At 45.5% G+C, this 21,100-nt stretch overlaps 1 pseudogene; it reads left to right on the top strand.

Annotated features, from left to right (window-relative positions):
• The first annotated feature begins 19,601 nt into the window (after window positions 1-19,601).
• Window positions 19,602-20,474, top strand: LOC115506864 (annotated as a pseudogene).
• The last annotated feature ends 626 nt before the right edge of the window (window positions 20,475-21,100 follow it).

Here is a 21,100-nt window from a genome sequence, read left to right on the forward strand (position 1 = left end):
TGCATATATATATACTTACACATATATGTAATGGTGTATATATATATATATGTACACATACACACATATACACACACCACTTTTTAAGATAATAACAAACATGGGGGGAGATTTTAAAAGGCTACTTCAAAAGGAAACGCACATGTGATAATACTACATGAAATGTATAATATTAAATTATATTTATATATTTATAAAATGCATAATATAAAAGTATATTGATAATGTGTCCTCAACCATAAGGAACTTGAAAAAAATGAAAGCTGACCTCACGGCATTTAGGATTTGTTTTTCCTGAATTTCTGCTTTACTAAGACACTGACAGAGATGATCAACGGACAAAGCTTCGAGCCAAGATTTTACGAAAAATAACAATAGTGAAAGAAGCTAACTATCTTGATTCCGAATTGGACAAAGGCTATCGAACAGTTGGTCACATATGTGTCCCTCGCCCACGTAGCCCACATACAATCACAAGAAACCGAATGATGCCAGCGACCGGAATGAGCTTGCAACGACACGGGATTCCAAGTGACAGCATCCTAACAGAACGAGACGCCTAGGATGTAGTCACTTTACTCTTCCTGCTCTCCCATTACCACATGCAATACAGATGGAAAGAACACTTACTGTTTATTTCCTTTTTTAAGGCTTTGGCCTTGGGACGTCCACGGGCCTCAGGCGGTGACGCGTGGGACTCTTGGTTTCCGGGCAGGTCACGATCTCCTGGTTTGTGGGTTCGAGCCCTGAGTCGGGCTCTGCGCTGGCAGTGCTGAGCTTGCTTGGGATTCTCTCTCTCTCTCTCTCTCTCTCTCTCTCTCAAAATAAATAAATAAATAAATAAATAGGAAATAATGTCGTGCAAATCTGTTGATCTGACCTTGCTTCCCCTAAGAATTCTTTCCACGTGGCAATAAGAACACACAGAAGACGTGAAGTAATGTGGATTCACAATAACTGGTTTATTTACGCTAGCCGTGATCGCACCAGCTAGATGAATATCAGACAAGCATCGTAGGCAAAGACACTCTTGAGCACACAAGCTCAATACACCGATCACAAGAATGGAAATGCTAGCATCCTCCTTCGATTTACCTTCAGAGGTTTCAAGGACCCAGAGACACTGTTAAATCCACACATTTATAACATTTTGTTTCTAGTAATATAACATTCGAAAAAATTGCAAAAGCTTTATAAACTCTCTTACCTAGCAAGATTATCAAATTCCTTTGACATTTTTTTTTAATTTTTTTAAATTTTTTTCCTTTATTCTGAAGGGTACAGCTCTCACTTGTTGAAGATGCCTTTCTGTTATGTAGCTGTCTCCTTACAGAAGGAGGCACACCTCTGCACTTCCCCCCACATCGTTCTCTCCAGGCTAAAATTAATGCCTTTCCATATATTAATAATACCCCCACAGTCCATATATCTCCACCATCTGTGTTACACCTTCGTGGAGGAAATCGTGGTGTGCAGAGTTGTGCAAGTTGGATCTGTCAATATATAGCATTTTTATAGCCAATGCTGGAAATTCTTGTGTGTACCACAAGCATCTTCTAATCATGCTTTAGGTTACCTGTAAGTCATTACTACCATCATGGATTTGTCTTTTTTTTTTTTTTTTTTTTAACGGACTCAACGGTTCCGATAGAGCGCAATTGTGGCTTGGGGTTTTTTATTTGTTTGTTTCGGGGTGGTGGGGTGCAGGGGAGGTTCTTTTTATACCCAATTTCCACTTTTTGCCCAGTGAGGGGCTTTTTCAAGCGGGCATCTTTTTTACCGCTCAACACCCCACCCTGCCCGATGAGAGAGCCCTCTTCGGCATTCTCACTTACCTAAACGGCAAGACGCCCTAGGCTCATCTTGCTTCTGTCTGCCCTGACATTTTGCGCCAGCCACCCTCCGAAAAGCCCTGATTCCTTTAAATGGAGGGTAGTTTCAGGAGCCACCAATATCCGAGCACTGCCCGGAGTTTTCCATGATGCTACCCTTAATGGTGGCGGGGGCAGGACGGGGGTAGGGGGAGGGGAGGGCAGGGGGGGGGTGGGGGAAGGGGCCGGGGGAAGGGAGAGCAGGGAAGAGGGCAGGGGGAGGGGAGGGGAGAGCAGGGGGAGGGGAGAACAGGGGGGCGGGAGGGGGAAGGGGGGAGGGGAGGAGGGGAGGGCGGGGGAGGGGGAGGAGGGAGGCGGGAGGGAGGGGAGGAGGAGGAGGGAGGGAGGGGAGGGAGGAGGAGGGAGGGAGGGGAGGGAGGAGGAGGGAGGAGGGAGGGGAGGAGGGAGGAGGGGAGGGAAGGGGGGACGGGCGGGGGGAGGAGGGGAGGGCGGGAGGAGGAGGGAGAGGAGGAGGGAGGAGGGAGGAGGGAGGAGGGAGGGAGGGGAGGGCAGGAGGAGGGGGGAGGGGAGGGCAGGGGGACGGGCGGGGGGAAGGGGGGAAGGGAGGGAGGGGAGGGGGGCAGGGGTAGGGGACGGCTCACTTAAGAGATTGTTTAGGCTGTCGCAGGGACAGCAAGAGACTTCCAGGGCAAGAGCGCACATTTCCAATTTATCTCCAAATTCCCTGTTCCCAGTCTCTTTTCACTAATCGGGATTGCCATATCGTGCTATATATTGCCGTACCCAACTCACACGCTCACTCCACCTTCACTGTTGATGTTTTCAAAGTTTCCGTTTTCTCTTCTTCTTGCTGGTTCTCCGTCCCTGGATCCGGAAATCGCGTCCAAATTGTAAAGGTCCGAATGTTCCTCTCTGCCAGAAAAGCCTGTACCATTTTTACTTGAAAAGGAAAGTAAAAGCCAATCTCGCTCCGGGGGGCTTTGTCGAGAGTTACAAAGAAAAAAAAAAAAAAAATACATGCCAATATCATGTACGGAAGTGAACAAAAAGAAAATATGTCGTTTATCTGAAATTCACATTTAACTGAGCATCTTGTATTTTATCTGGACATCCTACCTCTCAGGGAAGAGCAGAGATTCTAAAAGCATGGGTCATTTAGTGCCCCAGATAGAGTCCCCTAACACTATTGGAAATCTACGAATCGAAAACAGAACGAAAGGAAACAAAACAATACTGCCTTCCGAGGCCCTTCTAAAAATCTTTCTGATTCTCGTTTTCGTGAGCCAAAATGAGGACCTCGATTTTTTAATTTAAGTCTCTAATTTTGAATATAGGTATTTTCCCCATTATAACTTTCAGTAGTGTTCTTCCATTCTAATTGCTGCCCCACATATAATTTTGAGCGGTACCCATTAAAGTTTCAGTGGTTCTTACACATAGACACACTTGACCCATGACCAGAAGATTACATTACCTTAAAACCCCTCAAAGCAACCTAAAATATCCGAAAACACAATATCAAAAATCAATAGAAAACATGTTCTTACTATTACAACTTTTAAACTAAACACACGGTACATTCATGTGGATTAATTCCATAGGTTCTTATACATTTTTCACTACATTAATGTCTTCAAATGCACAACGTGGCTTACAGTATATTCTAATTAATATCACACATTCAGTTTACATGAAGCGCTCCCTACAAAAATACAGTTGGGGCCATTTTTCCAGATGTCAAAACTTTTTGTTCCATATTAACATAAACACAGGCGATTCAGAAAGTTATTGCCACAGAAAAATTTAGTGCAAATGTCCTAATCTTGGCATGGATGAAACGATCCCATGCCTGTTCTCCCAAGTTTGCAGCCCGTGGTGATTGCGGAGATGTAGTCCGAAAACATGTTTAAAAAATTTGCATAGTAAAATTCTTCCCTCTCAATTTTTACCATTTTAATCAGCAGCATCAGATATATGTGTATAGACACACACATATATAAATACATACTCTTTTTCTGATGTAAGGACCACATCACACTTGACAGAAATTTCTCATCTTTAAACATTGTGGGAAACGGACGAAAACAAATGAACTGAGCATGAAATCAAGAACTTGGAATGCAAACGAAAACTATCATAACCGATCCTCAAGAAAGTAGGAGTGGAAGATGTGTGACATATATGCAGCTTTTAAATTTTTATATGTATTATGTATGCATAAGTATAGCTTAACTTAACTATTAAACATTTAATAGCATTGAACATTTAACATCTTTAAAACTAAAACGGATCTAGATAAGAATAACGATTTTCTGAATAATGAGATTATGCTTAAGAGGTATTTTCTTCTTTTTGCTTCTCCGCTGTTTCTGACTTGCAGTGTTTTACTTTAGAAATAAGAAGAACAAATTAATTTCAAGAACAACATACACACAAGTAAAAAGGGTTGAAAATTGATGCAACTAAATTTTGGAGGGTATTGTCCCCAGGTGGCTGGATTAGCATTTCATGTGTGCACGCACGTATCCCTCAATTTCCCCTATTTAAACGAATGTCATTTCTTTACAGACGATTCCTGAGATATAAGCACAGTTTAATTTCATTTTGAAAAAAAAAAAAAAACCAGCATGTTTCTGCATTCATGTACATACGTGTTTGTGCATGTGTACATCTGTGCACAACCACGGAAGCCCGGCAAAACTGTGTTCTAAGGATTGTTTCTAGGGGCTGGCATTTTGTGTGATTTTTATTCTCTTTACTTTGTTCGTGTGTTTCCCAAATGTTATCGAATCAGCGAAAGAACGTTTTGAAAGCAAGTTATAGACCTAAAACTAAGAAAACGATTGAACTATTTAGCTATTATAACTCACTCAGAGCCTGAAGCGGGTAGGTGAGATGTTAAGGGCTGGCAAGGGTCAAGATGACCTTTTTCCTTTTTATCTGTTTTGACATAATATCGAATCAACAACATGCCCCTTCAAGCGAATGCCCCATCTCTATAAAGACAGCTCTCCTACTACTCTTCCTTTCCAATCTTACACCCTAATAAATTTCTGCCTGCTGTTCAAAAAACAGTAATAACAACAAAAAACCAGGCTCTGGCTCCATTTCTAAATCAGAAGGGAGCATCAGGAAATAAATTTGTTAGAATTCAGAGACATCCCTGCCAGGGTAAGAGCCCTCACCTTCCTCTCCGTACGGGAATTTTTTACATTTATAACACTTCTTTCGCCACCAGAAATTCACCGAATGACACCTGTCACAATCCCAGTCTCCGGCGTGGCGCCGGGGATTGCGACCTGCCGAGCCAGAGAAGGCAGCCTCCCTCTTAAACCGCTGCTGCGAGAACTTCTTGTAGTGGGAGTGCTTACCCCTCCAGTCGGGTGTGGGATTCCTCACGGCAGAAACTGCCGCCGCATCTGCTACAGCTTCTGCTTCTCCTTCTCTTTCTCCTTCTCCTGCAGTTTCTGCTTCTGCTGCCGCTCCTGGGAGAGAAAAATGCGGGCGGGGGGGGGGGGGGGGAATGAGTAAAAGGATTCAGAGGGACTGAGGGGTGGCCGTGGACCCGCCTAACGAAGCCCAGGCCCCCAGGACTTGAGAGCAAGGGAGAAAGAGGCACCTGCTGGTCATCGCCCCATCCAGAGATCCCTTCCTCCTCCTGGGCCTCTCCCCCCAACCCCAGGACCACCACCAAAAAAAAAAAAAAAAAAAAAAAAGCAGCAGTCCCAGGAGGAGTAACAGACTCGGGGCTTGTTTCTTTCACCGCCTCCCGCCCTGTCCAGGAACTTGTTCACTGCCTCCCGCCCTGTCCGGTAACTTGCTGCGGCCTGAGCAAAAGCACCCATACCTGATGTCTGCGCCTGCTGGTCCCAACTCTCTCCCACGGCCCCTTCCTGCCTTTGGGGCTGGGTGCCCAGCACCCTGAGCAGCTCGCTCCTGAGCATGTTTCGCTCTGCTTCGACCCCACGGAGCAGCACGAGGTTTTCCTGAAGCTGGGTCTGGGCCTTCTCCTTCTCCTTCTCTCGTGTCGTCCTGAGTTTGTTCACCATGCCGACCAAGACATTAGTGAACAGCTTCTGCTCATGGAGTTGATCCTGGAGTTTCCTCACCTTCCGGGTGTCATCGCGCTTCTGCTTCTCGGCCATGCGCACCGCCAGGGCCAGGGTCCTCCAGGCGCAGGCTTCCTTCATGGCCCCCGACACTGCCGAGTCAGTCAGGATGTCGCGCAGCTTTTTCTCCAAGTCACGCCAGGACTCGCACATCTGCATCAGGTAGAACTGTGGGCTGACTCCATTTCGAAGGATTTGCTTATTGAGGAACTCCACAACTTCCTTCTGGAAGAAGCCACAGGTTGGATCATTAAAATTCACAGCCATCTTACTCAGAGCCTTCTCAGAGCTGCTTTACCTCCGAGAGCTGGGAGCAAGAGGATATAACCTATGACCTTGACCTCTCTTCTCCACAGTTACTATGTCCCTCCTAGATGGCAAGTCGAATGCCACCTAGTGGAGTGAGGGTTCAGCTGGCTCTCCAGGGAGCCAACCCCGCCCTAGCAGCTCCGAGGCAAAGCCTGAGGGGAGTGACTGGATCTCACCACTAGGGGGTGGATCCGAAGATGAAGAAACAGAGCAAAGCAATGTGCTTTCCTCGGGCTGCCCCACCTGGTAGTAAACACACACACACACACACACACACACACACACATACACACACTAAACGAGCCTGGGCAATATTAATTGAACAAGTACACTGTCTTTCAGCAGGCTGCCACTGGCTTATAAAATATTTGAAAGCAGGGAATCCGTCACCCTTAGCAAGCAGCTAAACCACCCAGCGGAAACGCGTTAATTACATTTGATCGGTATATTTCACAAGTTATGTCAACCTGCTCCCGCTGGACACATTTCTGTTTCACCAACGGAGAGCCCGTTCCGGCAGCCTAAAATCTGCAAGTCCTAATATGTGTAGTAGTTGAAAAAGAAAAAAAAAAAAAACCCCACATTCATTAACTCGCTTTTGAGAGCCGGGCGGTGTGTTAGGTGGTCAGGAGATACAAAGATCGGTGAGACACCGCCCGTGCACGACAGAGACCCACTTTCTAGTATAGTTTTGAACAGATAAACCTATTAAAAATGAAATCCACAACTCAGAAAACAGCTTCTCAGCGCCATCGTTATTATTAAAAGCGAATATTTCTCTCGTTCTCGACAGATGTGTCTCACGTATAAGACTGATCCCACTGCCCATAGTTGAGCAGGAAGTCATGCCTTAAAGGAGGAACTAGGCAATGCATTTCTGTATTTATCAGAAACTGCACTGCTTTTCTTTTCTTTTCTGTTCTATTCTTTTCTTTTCTTTTCTGTTCTATTCTTTTCTTTTCTTTTCTGTTCTATTCTTTTCTTTTCTTTAGTTCTTATTTAAATTCAAGTTAGTTAAAATATAGTGTAATACTGGCTTCGGGAGAGAATTCAGTGATGCACCACTTCCCTATGACCCCCAGTGCTCCCTGACGTATAGCACCCAGTGTTCATCCCAACAAGTACCCTCCTTAATGCCCATCGCCCATTTAGCCCCTTCCCCCACCTCTCCCCCCGCCCCGGCAACCCTCAGTTTGTTTTATTTAAGAGTCCCTTATAGTTCGCTTCCCTCTCTGTTTTTATCTTCTTTTTCCTTCCCTTCCCCTGTGTTCATCTGTTTTGTTTCTTACATGCCGCATATGAATGTTTGAAATCATATGGCATTCGTCTTTCTCCGCCTGACTTATTTCCCTTAGCACAGTTTACTCTAGTCCCATCCATGTTGTTGCAAACGGCAAGATTTCAGCCTTTTTGATCGCTGAGTCATGTTCTTTATCTTCTTTAGCCATTTTTCAGTTGATGGACATTTGGGCTCTTTACAAATGTTGGAAATTGTTGACAGCGCTTGCTATAAACATTGGGGTGCGTGTGCCCTTTGAATCGGCGTTTTTGTATCCTTCGGATAAATGCCTGGTAATGCAATTGCTGGGTCATAGGGTAGCTCTATTTTACATTTTTAAATGTTTATTTTTGAGAGAAAGAGAGAGGGTGGGAGGGGCAGAAGGAGAGGGAGGCAGAGAATCCAAACACTCTTAGTGTTGTAACTTCTATAAGTTTGAATAAAGATAGTGACTATGGTTAATTCTATATGTCGACTTGACTGGGCCACAGGGTGCCTAGGTATTTGGTTAAACATCATTCTGGGTGTTTCCGACGAGATTAACATTTAAATTGATAGACTTGAATGAAGCAGATTACTCTTTCTAGTGTGGGTGGGCCACGTCTAATCAGTTGAAGGCTTGACTAGAACAAAAATAATAACCCTCACCCGAGTAAGAGAATAACTCCTGCCTGATAGTCTTCAAACTGGGATACCATTTTTCTTCCTGCCTCTGGACTCAAACTGAAATATCAGCTTTCTTGTGTCTCTAGCCTGCTAGCCTTGAGATTGGAGCTACACCGATGAATCTCCTGGTTCTCTGGCCTACGGACTCACGCTAGAACTAAACTATTGGCTTTCTTGGGTCTCCAGCTTGTCAGTTTGCCCTGCAGATCTTGGGACTTTTCCGTCTCTATAATCACGGTAATCAATTCCCTATAGTACATAAACTAATCGCTGCATAAGTGAAAAAAACGTACCATGACATGTATTCGTAATTACAGTATGGATACAGAGAATTCTCATTGCCCTAAAACTCCTCGGTGCTCTGCCCATCCATCCTCCCCTCAAACCCTGGAAACCACTGGGCATTTTAACAGTCTCCGTCGTTTTGTCTTTTCCAGAGTGTTACATAGCTGGAATCATACAGTATGTAGTAGCTTTTCCGATTAGTCATACGCATGGAAGTTCCCTCCACGTCTTTTCACGCGTGGCTTGATAACTGATTTCTTTTGAGGGCTAAATACTATTCCGTTGCCCGGACGTACCACCGTTTACTTAACCATTCACCTACCGAAGAACAACTCGGTTGCTTCTGCGTTTGGGCAATTCTGGAAAAAGTGGCTGTTAACTCTTCTCAAGTGCAGGATTTCATGTGGATGTACGTCTTCCAGTTCGTTTGGGTATATAGCAAGGGGGGTGATTGCTACGTCACAGGGTCAAAGCATGTTGAGTTTTAGGAGAAAATTCCCAACTGGTTTCCAGAGTGGCTGTACTACCTTGCGTTCTCATCAGCGTTTGGTGGTGTCACTGCTCCGGATCATACCATTCTTTGCTTTGGGTTTTATTTTTTTCATGTTTATTTATTTGTGAAAGAGAGAGCGTGCAAGCGAGGGAGGGGCAGAGAGAGGGGGGACGGAGGATCCGAAGGGGGCTCCGCACCGACGGCGGTGAGCCCAGTGCGGGGCTCGAACTCACGAGCTGCGAGACCATGACCTGAGCTGAAGTCGGACGCTCGGCTGAGCCGTCCAGGTGCCCCCAGATTATAGCCATTCTTAATGGTGGGTAGTGGTATCTCACTGTTGTTTTAATTCGCATTTTCCTGGCGACATGTGACGTGAAGCATTTTTTCACGTGCTCGTTTGCCACCTGTGTATCCTCTTTTGGTGAGGTTTTTTGTTCAAAGTCTTTGACCTATTTTTTAATCAAAACACATTTTGTTCGTCTCGTTTTCTCATTTTTGAGTTTTAAGAATTTTTTGCCCCCTGGGGCGCCGGGGTGGCTCAATCGGTTCAGCGTCTGACTTCGACTCAGGTCATGATCTCACAGTTCATGGGTTGGAGCCCCGCGTCAGGCTCTGTGCTGACAGCTCGGAGCCTGGAGCCTGCTTCGGATTCTGTGTCTCCCTGTCTCTCTCTACCCGCCCCCTCTCTCTCAAGAATAAATAAACATTAAGAAAATTAAGAATTTTTTGCAAACCTTTGGATAACACTCTTTTGCCAGACGTCTTTTGCAAATATTTTTTTCCCAGTCTGTGGTTTGTCTTCTCATTCACTTGGCATCGTCTTTTGCAGAGCACAGGTTTTTCATTTTAATGATGTCCCGCGTAGCAGTGATTTGTTTCATGGACCTGTCTTTGGTGTGGTATCTGAAAAGTCATTGTCATACCTCAGGCCATATAGGATTTTCCTATGTTATCTTCTGGTTTTTATAGTTTTGTGTTTAACCTTTAGGTTTGTGATTCATTTTGAGCTGAGGGTATAAGGTTTGCGTCTAGATTCATTTCTTGGCATGTGGATATCCAGTGTTCCAGCATTATTTTTTGAAAAGATTACCTTGGCTCCATCGTATTTCTCTTGTTCCTTTGTCAAAGATCGGTTGACTATATTTACGTGGGTCTGTATCTGGCCTCTCTATTCTGCTCTGTTGTTCAATTTGTCTATTCTTGTCTATTCTTTCGTCCATACTACCTTGTCTCAGTTATTGCCTTGATAGTAAACCTTGAAGTCAGATAGCGTCAACCCTCCGACTTTGTTCTCCTTCCATATTACGTTGGCTATTGTGGGTCATTTTCGTCTCCATATAAAGTTTAGAATTAGCTTGTCAATATCCACAAAATAACTTGCTGGGATTTTGATTAGAATTGCACGGAATCTATAGACCAAGTTGGTTGAAACGATCATCTTGACCGTATCGAGTCTTCCTATCCATGAACCTGGGGTATCTTTTCACTTATTTAGTTCTTCTTTGATTTCATTCATCAGGGTTTTGTGGGTTTCCTCAGATGATCTGTATACATTTTATTAGATTTATACCTAAGTATAAAAACTTAGGTATACTCAAGTATACTCATGTCCTAGTACTTGGGAAGTGTACTGGCCGGTTATTTTCTGGAATGTCCCCCGACTCGGACTTCTCACACGTTTTCTGATGATTAGACTGAAGTTATGCATTCTTTGGAAGACCACTACCGAGGTGGGGATGCACCTTTCTCAGTGCATCATGTTGGGGGTACATGGGGCTACATGAGGTCTCTGTGTCTCATCACTACTGACCGTTAACCTTGATCACTTGGTTAAGGTAGTGGCCGCCAGCTTTCTCTACTATAAGGTTACTACTGTTCTCTTTGTACGTAATAGAGGTCTTGGAGAAGGCATTTTGAGACTGTACAAGTTCGTTGTTGCTGCACAAAACTTTGCCCGCTAAGGTTCACGTCCTTCAGTGGATTTTTCTAGCAACAGTTACCACTGGGGTGGGGGGAGGTTTAAGAGTGATTTTCTATTCTTCTCTTTCCTTCTACCTGTGTTAAGTATATTTTTCTGCAAGGAAGGGTTGTTGCTTTTTCAATTATTTACTTACGTCCGCGTGGACTCATTGGATATGTATTCTACGGATTATAATCCAGTATGACTGTTATTTATTTTATCGTTTAACTTATTCCGTTTGTAAAGCCTCAAATTAAGGCCTACTGTGATGTGCTGCCTTGAGACCTGGTGACATCGGGAGAGCCTCCAATGGCCTAATCACAGTCGTCCTCCTCGTTCTGTTCCTGAGATAAGTCCCCTCACCAAACAATCCTCCTTATCAAGGGGCCCAGGCACCGTGCCTGTTTAACCCGCAGGAGAGGGTTTCAGTTCCTGCCAAACGACGGAATTATTCAAACAAACCAATCTCATCCTCCTGCGGGGACCAAGGGTCACACAACCTTCCTCCCACAGACTCCCCCCCCCCACTAGTTGGCTGTGCTCCCAAGCACAACACCCTTGTGTCCTTCTATGGCATGTGGGACCCTACCACCCCACCCCTCCCCGGGCTGTGATGGTAGGTGACTGATAGAGTTCTGTCAATCTCATCTGTCCGGTGTTGGATATCAGTGTGTTTGGCCATCCCCACACCACTAGGGCGGGAATCCTTCTCTCACCAATCAGGTGAAGAGGAAGAGATTAAAACATGGCATGTCAAGCCCCTAGGCATTCTCTCAGGTTGTTCCTGTACTCTTTTGACTTGCAGAAGCGGTTGATTCTTTGGCTGGCAGAGAAAATACCAGAGGAGCCTGGGATATCTTGCGATGCCAGTAAATAAGGGCTTCTTTGCATTTCATAAGAGAAAACTGTGGGCTCTGTTGGGCTGCTCGGTAAGTCACACGAAGTCATCTACAGTAATCCTCATTTCACCAGCTACAGGCTCCTAGAGCAGCAGTCACTCCTGGGAAGCCGGGACTCATGGCGGGAGACAAAAGAGAGTCTCAACCCTGATATTTCAAACATGCATGTCCGAAACTTTCAAACGAAAGAAACTACACAACGACTATGAGCCACCTGGCATTTGCTACCTGTACGCAAAAGGGCAGCTAACCGTGGAGAGTCTTTCCAGCCTAAAACAAGTGTACTTTTTGTTTGCTTGTCTATTTTGTATCTGCGGCTTCAGGTGGCTGACGTGTAAAACCCAAAGTGAAATTCCATCTTATTTTTGTTTTAATTTTTTTTAAAGTTTATTTCTTGAGCAAGCGAGAGAGAGAGAGAGAGAGAGAGAAAATCCCAAGCAGGCTCTGCACCGTCAGCAGTGAGCCTGACGCAGGGCTCGAACTCACGAACCGTGAGGGCATGACCACAGCCAGAATCAAGAGTCAGATGTTCAAGCGACTGAGCTCCCCAGGCGTCCCTGAAAATCCATAATGGAAAATCGTACATTATGAGAAGTGACTGTTATGTAACAAAACAGACTGTAAAAACATTACTTTTGTTAAAGTGTCGGGGTTGCAAGCGTTATTTTTCTTCAACTAGTTTTAATAACAGGCTTGTGTGTTATTGAATGTGATTTAAAAGCACGTAGCAAAAAGTATACTTCAGAAGACAAGTGTTCCCTTAAAGCTGTCGTCTTAGCAAAATACACACTTTCCAACCATTGTGCTATAGATTCAAGATCCTTTCAGAACTCCTTTTTGAGAAATGTCTTTGGAGTAAGTTTATAAGCCACCTAAGAAAAAAAATGGGATCACTATTTTCATAGTCTCCAACTATTTGTTTAAATCAAAATCACATTCCCTGGTTTACTCACCCACTTCATGCACAGCGTTGACTCTACATTTTGGCTGCTTCTAAAAATAAAGTTGAAACTCCCCTCACTCCTCAAAAATCATACTACCATTCAGTCTATTCAAACAACCTGGGACAGACTCTGTAAGATATCGCAGCCAACTTCTAAAATAGTCCAAGTTTCCTTTAACCATCTGGCATTTAAAAATGTATATATACCATTGTTCCCTCAACCATCCCATCCGATATTGGACTGATTTCCCCCCTACCGTAAAAGGTAACAAAGAAATTCACATTCATTTTCGCAGGATATAAATTTACTGAAACTGAGATAATAATTGGGGCACCTGGGTGGCTCCGTCGGTCAAGCGTCTGACTTCAGCTCAGGTCACGATCTCGCGGTTCATGAGTTCAAGCCCCGCATCGGGCTCTGTGCTGACAGCTCAGAGCCTGGAGCCTGTTTCAGATTCTGTGTCTCCCTCTCTCTCTCTGCCCCTCCCCTGCCTGCACTCTGTCTGTCTCTCAAAAATAAATAAAAACTTCAAAAAAAATTTTTTTTGAACTGAGATAATAATCAATTTCCTCACAAGCTATCAGTCTTCCCTCAACCCTCAGCACGGTGCTTGACACATAGTACGTGTTGAATAAACGTTTACCCGCAAGGCAATACTTGTGTGAATAAATGATAATTTCTCCCCAGATGTTGACTTCCACCATTTATCAAGAGCTCAAAGTGTCAAAACACGTGGACATCTGTCTACTATTATCCCACCTGCCTAATGGCCATTTACCAAAACGAAATGATTATGTTTCACAATTTCACTTGCATTCTTTTCTTCTTCAATCAAACCTCGCCATGTGTATATGACAGAGATTGCTTCCAACACTCCGACCAGCCAAGGCAATGAGCAGCCACCTTCAGGCGAACGGACTGTCGTCCCGTGGCAAGATAAATTTCAACTCTTGGCCCCGCATCCAAAATATCAGTAAGGATCCTGACTCCCTAGTTTTCTTTGGGAAACAAAGGAATCGATCAGAGTAGACGGATTTCTTTACTTTTAGATCCTCCTTTCCCCTGCTGTTATCCCAAGAAGGCAAGGGTAGGACAAGTTCACATCCATAATATTCGCATACAAATTTTTGCCCTCGTTCTGGTTCACATTAGGCATAAGGAATCAAGAAGATGCACTATTGAATCTCTCCTAGGATAACCGACCATCTGGTCTGCCTAGGACTGAGGGGCTTCCCAAGACACACTTTCAGTGCTAAAACTGAACAGTTCCAGGCAACACAAGATGGTTGGTAACCACTTTCCGTATCCAAATCTACGAAGGTTGAAGACATTTTTTCAACCAGCTTGCAAACTTCTCAAACACCTCAACCATGCCATATAGGCCGACTTCGGCGCTCAACAGGTACCGTTTGATGAGTAGATTGAAGAGTCCAAAAGGCTTTGGGAAGCAGAAACTATTCACCAATTGTTAAGAGAAGATCTTTGCCATCCAAGTGATTACCTGGGGGGGTGGGTCTGAAAATAAACAGGACATAGGAAATGCTGCTCAAATTCTATCTTTCTATAGCTCTTGGGTTCATTAAACACCACGGTGATCTCTATCCTACATTGACCCCACACGCACTGGGTATTTATTACGTACTAGGTCTCCGATAACCAAGGAAGGAGAGAGTCCAAGGAAGGAACTTGCAGTCTATTACGGGACGCATAGAAGTCGACAATTTCCAATGCACTGTAATAAATGCAGCGCTAGAAATACGCTCAGGTAAGTATCCGCTAAGATTGTCGTGTTCTTTCACAATTACGGAGAGGCATTAAAGATTTCCAGGTAGGTGAGGGTGATGTGCTCAGATTTGCTTTTGGGAAAGATCAGGGTAGGGGCACCTGGGTGGCTCAGTGGGTTAAGCGTTGGACTCTTGGTTTCGGCTCAGGTCAGGATCTTGCCGTTCGTGAGTTCAAGCCCCATCAGGCTGAAAACTACTAGTGTGGGGCTGGCTTGGGATTCTCTCCCTCTACCTCTCAATATGCCCTCCCCCCCCCCCGTCTCTCAAAATAAATAAATAAACTTAAAAAAAAAAAGAATGAAAGGTCAGGCATCCAGTGTGCTATGCTCTTCGGCATTTATGGTATCACATTAGTTCAATTTCTATCCATTCGCCAAGCTCAGCGGGCAGTCACCAGGCAAACCAAGGCCCCCATTTGGTTAGTCAGTATCGCAACATGGTGACTGTAAAACAGAAGTGATAGTTCACTTCATTGACTCTACTAGGTCTGTTCCATTGCTTCCATTTCAGGAAGTTTTACATCTAGAGATTCTTCCCTTTTTCTCCTTCCAGGTCTCATCCCCCAGAGGCAGGATCACTGTAGGGTGCTTGCTAGCAGTTTGCAGATAGAAACAAATGACAGCTGGAGTCCCGGAATGCAGCGGTTCCCTGAAGATTAGCTGAGGCTTAACATTACTTTGGGAACCGGATAATGGGGGTATAAGAAAATACGAAGCTGTGAATTTAATCCCAGGTGTCTTCAGTCCTATGTCTGCTACAGCACTCACCTCGAATTTTCCAGGTTCAGAAGGGTTTTGTCACCTAACGAAAGTTGGTAGGCTCCTTCCGCCTCTACCTGAACCCCTTCGTCACACCATCACCAAGTCAAAATGCCACAAAGACTGGTTTTCTTGGACTCCAATACTACTGACGAGAGTTAGCAAACAGGGACCCTCATCTTTTGTTTTTACAAGCCAGAAATCCTTAGTCTCGTTCTCTCTGTGCATGCGTGTGTGTGTGTGTGTGTGTGTGTGTGTGTGTGTGTGTGACTACAACTGTATCCGGGATTTCTTGGTTTATTTATCAGTCTTGGTTCATATCTATATCTACCTGTTTTCTAATGTCATCCCATCCTACACACACACACACACACACACACACGCACGCACGCACCTCTTCCCACCTCCCTTTCTAAGACTATCCTCTCTGATCTGGTCATCCTGATCACCCAACAAGGCTAAAAGTGGGTCCAACACTGTTTATAAACAAATCTTGGCCAACCGAGACCACTTCAATTTCATCTACCTCCACAGAGTATATCCCATTCAATATACACCGAACCCACTTAACATCCTACTATGTGCCCAGAGCTGCACTAAGCATTTGATAACATTTATTCTCATTTAATTCTCAAAACGACCTTGTAGAAAAGACGTTATCATGGTACTCATCTTCTGCTTGAAAAGAATATTAGCCCTTTTTAACAAAGGGAGTAGTTAGGGAGACGCTAAGTTGATTTCTTCATATACGCTATGATATTAATTATGAATGTGTGCATGTATATACTTGTTCTATATATTTTTCCCTCTTTCTACCTGATCTAGCTTTAATTGAGCATTTTTATGAATCTCTTTTATCTCCCTTAATTATGTATTACTCATACTTCTTTTTCTAATGCTTTCATTTTTTTTAAGTTTATTTAGAGTGGGGGAGGAGCAGAGAGAGAGAGGGAGAGAGAGAGAATCTCAAGCAGGCTCCGCACTGTCAGCGATGAGCCCAACGCAGGGCTCGAACCCATGAACTGTGAGATGGTGACCTGAGCCGAAAGTGAGACTTGGATACTTAACAGACTGAGCCACCCAGGCTGCTTTTAGTCACAGAGGCAAAAACTACTATATGCATTTTTAAGTAAGTCCTGTTTCTCCCTATAGGTTTCTATAGGTTTTCTTCTGGGTTTCTAACTTGTTTGAACTGCAAACTTAGTCTTAAAGGTTCAAGAAATTTCACTAATTGCCAGTTCGTCCTGCTTCTTTTCTTGTTTTGAGGGTGGGAACAACGCTCCTTCAAGCTCTCTACATCTCTGAGCTGAAAACAGAAACTCCAATACATTTTTTAAAATAATTTTGTTTTGTTGGTGAAACAAGGAAAATATGTTTTACCCTTTTTTCCCTAATGTTTCAAGTTTTTATTTATATTCTAGTTAGTTGGGGTGCATGGGTGGCTCAGTCAGTTAAGCATCCAACTCTAGGTTTCGGCTCAGGTCATGATCTCACGGTTTATGAGTTCAAGCCCCGCATTGGGCTCTTTGCCGACAGCTCAGAGCCTGCTTGAGATTCTCTGTCTCCCTCTCTCTCTGCCCCTCCCCACTTGTGTGCTCTCTGTCAAAAATAAGCTTAAAATTTTTTTTTAATACAACATAAATTCCAGTTAGTTAACATATACTATAATGTTAGTTTCAGAAGTAGAATTTAGTTAATTCATCACTCACATATAACACCCAGTGTTCAGTGTACATTTGTAAATAACATGATCAAAAATATTTGACAAATTAAAACTCTGTATTTTTAAAATTACCTTTTATTTTTTTATTTATTTTTATTTTTTTAATGTTTTTATTTATTTTTGAGAAAGAGAGAGAGTACAAGCTGGAGAGGGGCAGAGAGAGAGAGGGAGACACAGAATCCGAAGCAGGCTCCAGGCTCTGAGCTGTCAGCACAGAGCCTGATGCGGGGCTCAAACTCATGAATGGCGAGATCATGACCTGAGCCGAAGTCGGACGCTTAACCATCTGAGCCACCCAGGCGACCCTAAAATTATTTTCTTTTAATTAAACTGGAAGGATGTCTGTATCTTCAGGTTTCACTGCCCAAATTGATGTCTAGCTTATGAAGACACTGATTTTGACCACATCTTAAATTTCACTTCATACTTTGAAAAAAATAGTATAAATTATACCCTTCATTATATACATACACACAGCAAATATACACACAATACATATAAAAATAAATGAGATCACTACTGGTAAACTGTTTGAATGCCAATTTCTGAATACAGTGGTGAATTCACCGAGCTAATCGTCAATTTATGAGAACTGTCTAGAGAGTCAACCAGACTCTCCCTGCTGACTCCTTGTTCACCTTTTTAAAAATTCTAAACTTTCTTTACGGAATGCCCTTTCTCTTGCCTCCTATAAAAACTAGTGCAAATGTTAACTTCTCCATAAAACTTTCCCCATAGTTCCATCTCAAATAAATTGTTCCCTCCTTTGTACTCTTAAAACACTTCTTCTAGATTCGTATAATAGATTCATCTATAAATCCTGAAAGACCCTGGAAACAAAACAACCGAATAACTTATATATCTACTTAAGCAGTTAACTTTTGCCATATATATATATAATATATTATATATATTTATGTATAAACGTATGCCTTTATCTAGGTTTCTATGTTTATGTATTTATTTCTAAGGAATGCTATGTGGGATATAAAAAATTCCTCTGCAAATTTCAATTGCAGGTGAGATGCTGTTTAAGAAATTAAAAACTGTATTTATATCAACACGTAATAAGTTGGGCAAATAAATTATAAAACTTCACTACAGTACCCCCTTGCATTAATTACACATAATGATATAAGTATGACGTTATGATGACATACGTCCTTACTGGTTGGCATAGACACTTGTCTATTTAGTGTTGGCTGGAAAATCTGTTTATGAGCTAGTATTATAATACCATTAAAATACACAATTTCTAGTACTCATGGTAATATTTACTAATACATATATGTAATTCTGGAACGACAGACACCAAAAATGTAACAGTGGTTTTGCCCAGGTAACAGATTTGCACATACTTTTTACATGTTTTTTAAGTTTATTTATTTATTTTGAGAGTGACGGGGCAGAGAGAGAGGGAAAGAGAATACCGAGCAGGCTCTGCACGATCAGCACGCAGCCCCATGTGGGGCTCGAACTCCGGAACCGTGAGACCCTGACCTGAGCCGAAACCAAGAGGGGAGGGGGGCTTAACCGACTGAGTCACCCAGGAGCCCCAGTTTTTACATATTTTTATACTTTTCTATACCATCTGAATGTCTTATATTGAACGTGTACTGTTTTTATAATCAGAAGAACACCAGTTACTTCGGTGTTCGGAAAAACACGTGAGAAACGAGTGCCGCGTCCGATCGGCAGCCGAGTGCGGACCCCAAGAGAGCCCTGAGAAGCCCCGCCTCCAGCCTAGTTACCATCGAGTTACCACACCGAGGAGCAGAGGGGCCGACATCCACATCCGGCCGCCTCTGGCTGCAGCTGCCCCGCCCCCCCCCCCGCCCCCACTTCCTCCCTCTCCCCCCATTTCCCTTCTCTCCCGCTCCCGCTCCCCCACCCCAGTCGTGCCGCCATCGTACACGCACTGCCCGCCCCGGTGTCCGCCTGCCCAGGTATCCCCCCACCCCATGCCCCAGCCCCCGCCCCGGCCCTCCCCCTACCCCGCGTCCGGCCACCCCCCACCTCTGCCTTCCCCCCCCTCCCGCCCTCCTCCCCCTCCCCCCCCGCCCCCCCCCCCCCGGCCCTCTCCCCACCCCAAGTGCAGCCACCCGCCATCCCCGCCACGCCCCTCCCCACCCCTTCGCCCCGCCCCCCTCCGCCCCGCCCCCTCCCCCCCCGCCCCTCCCCCTCCCCCCCCCCCGCCGCCGTCCCTGCCCTGCCCCCATTCCGCGTCCGGCCACCCACCGTCCAGCCCCTGCCTTCCCCCTCCCCCCACCCTTCCTCCTCACCCTCTGCCCCTCCCCCACCCCGTGCCCCACCCCCTGCCACCGCCTGCTGCGCCCCTCCCCCACCCCTTCGCCCCTCCCCCACCCCTTCGCCCCTCCCCCTTCACCCCCCCTCCACACACCCCCCCCCGCCGCTGCCCCGGCCCCGCCCCTACCTTCCCCCTCCCCCACCACGGCACCTCCCCCCACCCCTGCCTTACCCCTCCCCCCGCCCCTGCTTTCCCCCTTCAGCCTCCCCCCACCCCCGCCTCCCCACCACTAGCGGCACCAAGCCCAACAATATGGGCGGCAGCACAGGGAGCTGCCGCCCGGGTAGCCTCACAGGGGCGCCGCCTGCCGGCACAAGAAGGTCATCGCAACGAAGGATTGGGGAACAACAGAATGCTTCAATGTAACGAATATGGTTTCATCCCCAGGAATGACACCAAGGAAGTTGTATTTGCACACCAGACTGCCATAAAGAAAACTCCCAGGAAGTCCCTTGGCAGTGGAGGAGGTGGACAGACTGCGGACTCAGATGTTGAAGGAGAGGAGGGGAAGGACGCAGCAAATGTCAGGGGCAGATGCGCCGCCGCAGTGCAGGTCGGTGACTCTGCGGGGGACCCTAACCGTTACGGACACTATCCGCGTGGTAGGGGTCCTCCACCCAATTCCCAGCAGAATTACCGGGACAGTGAGCGTGGGGGAAAGAACCCGGGACCGGAGCGTGCTCGCGAAGGCCAGACCCTCACGGCGCCGGCCCCACCGCAGGCGACGCTTCCCCCCTGAATACGTGCGGAGACCGCGTGGACGCGGACCACAGCCTTCCAACATCCTGTGCAGGGAGAAGTGATGGAAGGTGCCGGCGAGCAGGGTGCGGCAGAGCAAGGTAGACCGGTGATGCCCAGTGTGGCCTGGGTGGTGGACCACCGCCCCGCACGGGGCCTCCTCGCCAAAGGTGGTTTAGGGAGGACGGCGGCGAAGACGACAAGGAAGATGGACGAGATGAGACCCCAGGTCAGCCCCCACCCCCACGTCCCTCCCGCCGCAACCTCGGTTACCCATGCAGACGCCCAGAAAACCCCAAACCGCGACACGGCAAAGAGGCCAAGGCAGCCGATCCACCGGCCGAGAGTCCGTCCACTCCCGACGTCGTGCAGGGCGACGCGAGGTAAGTGTCCGCTTACCGGCTCTGCCATCATCCGGTTTCGTCGTCCAGCGGGAGGTGAGGAAGAAGTTCCGGCAATAAGAAATGCGCCAAAGATGGGAGCTTCAGCCCTTAAGTGCCTGCTTGTTGCCCATTGGCCAGACATTCAGAACTATCGGCATTATTATTTTTACCTAAAGACGTCGGTTTTTGGTTAGTGACAAACGCAGTTTTTAAAAAAAGAAAAGGAAAAAAAGCCTGGTTTGTCTCAAGACACTGTTCAAGGTTTTCAAGTGGTTTCCTATCTGGTCAAGTTGACATGTTTAAGAACTTCATTTTTAATGTGTAATAAAAGTTCACAACTCGATTTTTTTCCCAAAAGTTAACGAATGGCAAGCACCTGTTAATAAAGGTCTCAAATAATAATAATAATAATAATAATAAAGAAAACAGCGTTGGCAATGAAGACACACAGAGTTTCACTCACAGAATTCCACACATACACCACACTCACACCACGGACACACAACCACACATAACAAAACACACACCCATTACATATATCATAGACACTCAACAAGTATTGACACGCACACACTGGTATGCACCCCAAAAATACCACCCACATGCGTGCGCGCGCACACACACACACAC

The sequence above is a fragment of the Lynx canadensis genome, chromosome X (genome assembly GCF_007474595.2).
Source record: "Lynx canadensis isolate LIC74 chromosome X, mLynCan4.pri.v2, whole genome shotgun sequence".
Lineage (NCBI taxonomy): Eukaryota > Metazoa > Chordata > Mammalia > Carnivora > Felidae > Lynx > Lynx canadensis.